The 6742-nt window shown below is 41.7% G+C and overlaps 1 non-coding gene across 1 annotated transcript; it reads right to left on the reverse strand.

Annotated features, from left to right (window-relative positions):
- Window positions 1–6133: 6133 nt before the first annotated feature.
- trnal-caa lies at window positions 6134–6206 on the reverse strand. Its single transcript has one exon. It is a non-coding gene; the product is annotated as a tRNA-Leu (tRNA).
- Between the last annotated feature and the right edge of the window lie 536 nt (window positions 6207–6742).

Here is a 6742-nt window from a genome sequence, read left to right on the forward strand (position 1 = left end):
GATAAAAGGAGAAAGATGAAAAACTACAAAGAGTGAAGAAACTGATGGGAGACTCAGACACTGAGGAGAGTGTAAGAAAAAAACATCGCTCCAACACCAGCATCACTGCTGACCCCAGACCCTGGAAAAGCGTAGCATGTGTTTACTCTGTACAGAGTTAGTCCATATAACACTGACTCATATACAAAACAACCTGCCTGTGAATACCTTGAATGAACTGGGAAGATTGCAATATAATTAATGCAGAGGTTAAAGGTGATAAAACTGATTTTAAAAAAACTGATAAAACTTCTCGTTCAGATTGTCCAGGAGTGGAAGAACTGAAATGGGGAAGAAAGTGAGCCTCAAACACATTTTTAAAAAAATTTTTAGCAAGATACTTTTACTGTGGCTCAGGAGATAGAGTGGGTCGTCCACTGATCGGAAGGTTGGTGGTTTAATCCCAGCTCCTGCAGTCCATGTGTCGAAGTGTCTTTGGGCAAAATACCGAACCCCAAATTACCCCCGATGTGCCCATTGGTTTGTGTTAGTTAAAGTACTATATGAATGTGTATGTGAATGTGACTTGTAGTGTAAAATGTGCTTTGAGTGGTTTATACAACTAGAAAAGCTCTATATAAACACAGTCCATTTACCTTTTCTACTGTGCACAAGCCTGCCAGGATGCATTTTGTCAGAAACAGAATTTTTGTGGCACAGCCCCTAAATTAATTTCAGGCAGACCTTATGACATGCTAGCCTTGGCAAAACGTAGCAACGGATTTAATTATTTATCAGCAGTCATTGATGAATTTTTCAAAAAAGGCTTATGTGCAAGCTTTAAAAAAAAAAACCTAGCTGAGGTCACCGGGGTCTTTGCTTCTTTTTTTAAAAGCCAGATGCACCAAAAAGTTACAAACAGATGGTGGCAAAAGTTTGGAGGTACTAATGAAAAAACACAGAATTCCACAGCCAGCAAGCTGAAGGACTCAAAGATTAAATCATATTTTATTATGATTTTATTTTATTTGATCAAGATATTTTACAGATAAAGACACCCTTTTGTGTGTAATAGCAAATATATAGTTGGGTTTCAACCTTTTATTATTCCACATTTAAATATATAATCTTTTAAATATTCTTATTTGATAATTCATAGAAACTAAACTGTGTGAGCTCGATACATTTTAGGAAATCTGGATCATTTTCTGCTTAAAACCAGCCACTACAAGCCTTCTTCTGTTTGGAAAAGCAGCAGCAGCCATTCAGTCCTGAATCAGTGATAGATTTACAGCTCTGTGCCATGTTCTTTATCAGCTCGATGCCAGAGCAGAGGAGAGCAGCCTTTTTGTGCCTGCGGCAGCGATGAGACCATTCATGATTTCCACTCAGCTATGAAAAACTATGATGGCATTCAGTTGTTTCCCACCACGACGTCAGGCTGGGACTTAATTATTTCTATTCTGCTCTCAGTCAGACTCACCGCAGTGATTCTGTGAATTCCTTTAAACCGTCCAGCCAGACGGAGGCAGAGAGGTTTCAGTGGTTAAACAGTAAGAAAATACATTAGCTTAGATTGACAACATGACACAATTACAGCCCTCCCACTTTAAACTGAAGCATTCAGTGCAGGTTCAGCTGTATCAGTGGGTGACAGAGCACACTGCCTCTAATGACAAACCTCTCCAGCTGAGCAGTAAAGGCTTGCTGTCCCCATCTCAATGCCAAACGAAATGTAAAGATGACAAGTCTGTCTGTAAGGAGGAAAAGCCTGGGTGTTGCCTATGGGAGTACATTTGTCTCAGTATTATCGGTGTGAACAGATAGAAAATCGGACTTCTGAGATGAAGGAGGCAAACTTTTGTCACAATTTAGATTTATTTTAGATATTTAGATTTTTGGCCATCAATAGGATTCATCACCTGGGAATTTTTTTTTGACTTGGTGGTGACAGGAGGATCACTGAAGATGCTGTGCTTCATCCTCCGGGAATCAGGATGGTACAAGATTTCAGATCAGTCCATCCAATAACTCTTGTATAATACTACTACTACTACTACTAATAATAATAATAATTCAGTCTGGACCAAAGTGGTGGCCAAACCCCCCCCCCCAAAAAAAAAACAAAAAACAAAAAAACAAAAACAAGAAGTGATGGACCTGGTAATATTCTGACAGTTCATTGTAATTGGGAAACAGTTAGCTGTAGCTGGTCTTACAGGCAGCCAGTGCAGAGATTTGTCATGTCTGTCATCTTCAGTAGCAGCTGAAAATCATTGTGATTGTTTAGAAATCTTTTCACCACCATTATAAAAGAGACACAGACTGATCTCTGGTCCCATCCAGTTCCTTCTGTTCTTCCCTCCTGTGTGGAGGGAAACCAAACAGCAAAATCACATAATTCTTTGTTTCTTTGTTTTTGGAAATGAAATAAAAAATGCGGCTTTGACAGTCAAGGTGTCTCTGTCCGTGGTTTGTCAGCAGTCCCTCTGTGTTTGTCATGTCCCTGACAGGTGAGGAGAGATGAGCATCCAGGCAACCAGAGTTACTTTCCACTACAATTAAAAACTGGCTCCCAGACAGATATTGTCTGAAGGCAAACAAAGAAAAACAGAGAGAAAAAGCTCCAACATGCAGCAGATGGAGGCTGACCTCTATTTGTTCTTCATCACATCTGGATGTTGTAGCAGGATTTGATTAGCCCCACAGGAGTTCACTGACTCCACTCTACAGTAATTACCTCAATGAGCCACGAGAAAAGAAAACATGACTTCATCCATGGACTTGCATTATTCATCTCTCTATGGGTAGAGATGCACAAAAACAAACATTTGTTGTGTTAGGAAGCTGGGGGGCGTCTGAGCTGTGTAGTGGGTGAAGAAACCAGAAACTTACATCCAGCACACACACAAACAGAGAGAGAGACAAACTGCACACGAACATGGAAACACTGAGGAGGAGAAACAGTGAGCGAGCGCAGGGATGAGGGAGATATATAACTGATACCCTGACTGTATGGGATTATTTAGAAGTTCAGAAACACACTGCCAATATGTAGCTAGCCTGCATTTCTAAGGCACGTTCCAGTGTGGTGTGGCGTGGTGGAAAACGTCCTGACATACTGCATGTCCACTTGGTACTCCAGCTGCAGTATGGCGGACAGGAAAGCCTTACAGAGAATAGTCAGGGGGGCAGAGAAGATTATTAGAGTTTCTCTCCCCTCTGTCCAAGATCTCTTCCAGAGCCGCTGCAGGAGCAGGGCCCTGTGCATAGTTAAGGACTCCTCACACCCTCTCCACAGATTTTTTGAACTGTTACCTTCAGGCAAAAGATACCGGAGCATAAAAGGCAGAACCTCCAGACTCATCAACAGCTTCCTACCACAGGCTGTTAGATTACTGAACAGCTGAATCACCAGCTTAAATGGGTGTTTTACCTGGCACTGGTCACTCTTATGCACAGCACTTTTCAGATTTGAGTGTTTGAGTGTGTTTATTCTTTTTCTTTCTCTTAGTACTTATTTAGTATATAAATGCCTCCACCAGCAGCTCGCTCAGTCACAGTTCTACAGGAGTTTGTGAACAATCATTTTATCTGATGGCATTTAACAAGACTAGACCGAGATCCAGTCACCTCCATATGTACTCTGAAGCTCCGCTACAAGACTTATACCAGACCTGACCGTAATGTCTCGTTCCACAGGCCAGCATCACTGCTCCTATTGTGATATTTACTACTGAGTAAAATTATTTCAGATTCTAGTGTACAGCACAAAGCGTTAAAAAGTGACTCATTAAGATGCTCTCTTTAAATCAAAAGAAGAAAATATAAAATTTTTAAAAGACTGAAGGTCTCAGTGAGTGAACTCAGACAGTGGCAAATTTGTGTTTGGATTTTGGACAACCTCAGTTTTGCAGTAAAGCATAGTGTTGCCTTTACATGAGCCCCACAGCGTCGGATGTCAGCCACAGTACGTGGTGTGAAGTACTCGGTGCTTTCAGGTGTAAACCCACTGAGCCGTGGACCTTCACAACGTTAATATTCATGAGGATGTGTAATTTTAAGCAGAAAAAAGACCTTGGCAACCTTTGGAATTGGCTACCTTCAATAATGCAAATTAGCCCAAAGCAAAAGGCAGGAGGTAATAATAACCTACACTTTATGGATCAGTGAATATGCTACATTTCCCCCATTACTGAGAGCTGACCTCTTTTCCAGAGTAAGAACAAAGACAATCTCACTTTCTCAGCTGTAAAGAACCTCTAAACTGCTCTCCTCTTCCAGGACCTTCAACTTATTCCACAGCAGCTCTGATGCTCTCTTTGTTTTTGGAGGTCAGCTGGTGTTACCCTCTCCTCAGGCCCTGCTGAAGAAGCTCTTACGTAAGTGATCACATCAGGTTTTTAGTGGATGGGACACCGTAGGGTAGTTGCATGAAGCTCACTCTGTTTACCTGCTGCCTCAGTTTCTTTGTGATATAACTGATATAACTGAGTTGCAGTCAGGTTTTTCGTTGATTGCCAGGCAGAGTGAAATTTTAGAGCTGAGTTTTGAGGAGAATAGAGCTGTTGCTCCAAAGTAAAGCATCAGTCTGAGTGTATGATTACAGGCTTCTCAAAAGCAAACAAAGTGTTTCATGTACACACAGATGAGCATCCTGACTGATAAAACTGATTCCTAAGCTAATATGCTAAGCTATATGTTCATGCTGGGAGCAACTACAGATGAATAAATATCGGACGTGTATTGTCCTGCTTTCTAACGAGAAATTATACTCTATATCACATTCAACCTGCAGTCGCTTCATGAAACCTTCTGTGTTTCATGAACCAAAGCCTGGTTGACATACACAGACTGGCTGAGATGAACTCACAGGGAGAAGACTCGTTCACAGCACCATGAAGAAGTCAAATAGCACAACAACATCGAAACGAAAGACACTCACTGCATTCATTCTGCCAGTCTCCTGTTCTACCACATCCCTAAGGTGTTGTGGTGGATTCTGATTCAGTCTGAAACGACTTTAGCTTTGTGACATGGAGAATTATCCTGCTGGAAATAGCCATTAGAAGATGGTGAACTGTGGCCATGAAGGGGTGAACATGTTCAGCAACAATACTCAGACAGACTGTGACATTCAGACCATGACTGATTGGTATTAAGGCCCAAAGTGAACCAAGAAAACATCACACCACCACCACCAGCCTGGACTGTTGACACAAGGCAGGTCGGGTCCATGGATTCATGCTGTTGACTCCAAACTCTAACCCTACCATCTGCAGCCTCAGTACAAATCCAGATCCATCAGACCAGGCTACGTTTTTCCAGTCTTCAACTGTCCAGTTTGGTGAACATGTGTCCAGTATAGCCTTAGTAGTAGTAGTAGTAGTAGCAGTAGTAGTAGTAGTAGTAGTCTTGTGGATGTTAGTAAAAATAGTGATGTAACACTTTGATTTCTGCCAAAGCTGCTGTAAAGATGAATTACTGAGCATCATCCTCATCCACACAGCTAATCTACCTCAAGCTTTTTTCATAACCTGGATGTCTAAAAGGAAATCTGTATCACTGAAACGGTGGAGTATAGTGGGACAATGAAAAGATCGTTTTAAAGACGCCTTTACTTTTCATTTTGTCAGAAAGTGTCAGATGTGCATTGGTCTAAAGTAGCTTTCATTAGTGTGGACCTGTGCAGTCTGTAGCCTGGGGAGAAGAGGCGAGGGTACTCTGATGGCTGCAGGGAGGTCTGAGAGGCTGCCCTTCATTTCTGGAGAGTGTGTCCTCTTTAAAATATATTAACACACTGAGAATGAGAGGCCAGAAGCCTTGCTGCTGCCTGGTCTCATTGCAGCACTCACTTCATTTTTTTTTCATGGCCTCCAGAGCCTTGGTTGGTGAGCTTCATGGTCACAATGTGACCTTCAGCTCCTTGCTCTAATCACAGCTTTATTTCTCAGGATGTGAACAAACTCACTGTGGCATCAAAGAGAACAAGTTCACATGTGTATGGTCTATGTGAATTGTCATGTCATGTCATGTCATCATCTGCCGCTTATCTGGGGGTCGCGGGGGCAGGTCGCCCCCGGTCGCGGGGGCAACACAATGCACCGAAGTCCTATGGCACCTCCACGGGTGGTGAGCCCATGGGAGGTGGTGCAGCCCAGAGTGGGATTCAAACCCACGACCCTGAGAGATTGAGTCTCATGCTCTACCAACTGAGCTAACTAGGCGGTCTATTTGAATTGTGTTTTCATGAATGATACATTTAATACAAGCAATGTTAATTCAGCTGAACAGATTTGAATGAGGAAACTCTTTTCATTAACTATTCAACACCAAGTTTCCTGGAAAACAACCAGTACATAAACATGTTTGAACATGGTAGTATATACCACAACTCACTTCTTATTATGAATTTTTTGGGGGGGTGTTAGGTGTTCAGGTGTTATTGATTCTGAAGTGTTTATCATTGAGCCATACTGTATGTAATAATTATCAAAGCTGCACTAATGTGTCTGTTTACACTTGTTTACAGGACAACCCTACAAACATTAGCATATCAGAAGCGACACTGATGATGTTTACTGTATGTGGCGCTAAATGGAGGAGTGGTGGCATCAAAGTGAACGGCGTTGAAAAGATGCATTTGATCTAACAACTACACTCTAAAATCTGACAAGTTGACTTTACTAAAAAAAATATAGGAAACCGATTGCCTTGAAAAAGGTAAGTAACTATAACTAATAGTTTTAAGTTTGGTTACTTT

Source organism: Toxotes jaculatrix, chromosome 15 (genome assembly GCF_017976425.1).
Source record: "Toxotes jaculatrix isolate fToxJac2 chromosome 15, fToxJac2.pri, whole genome shotgun sequence".
In the NCBI taxonomy this organism is placed as follows: Eukaryota; Metazoa; Chordata; class Actinopteri; family Toxotidae; genus Toxotes; species Toxotes jaculatrix.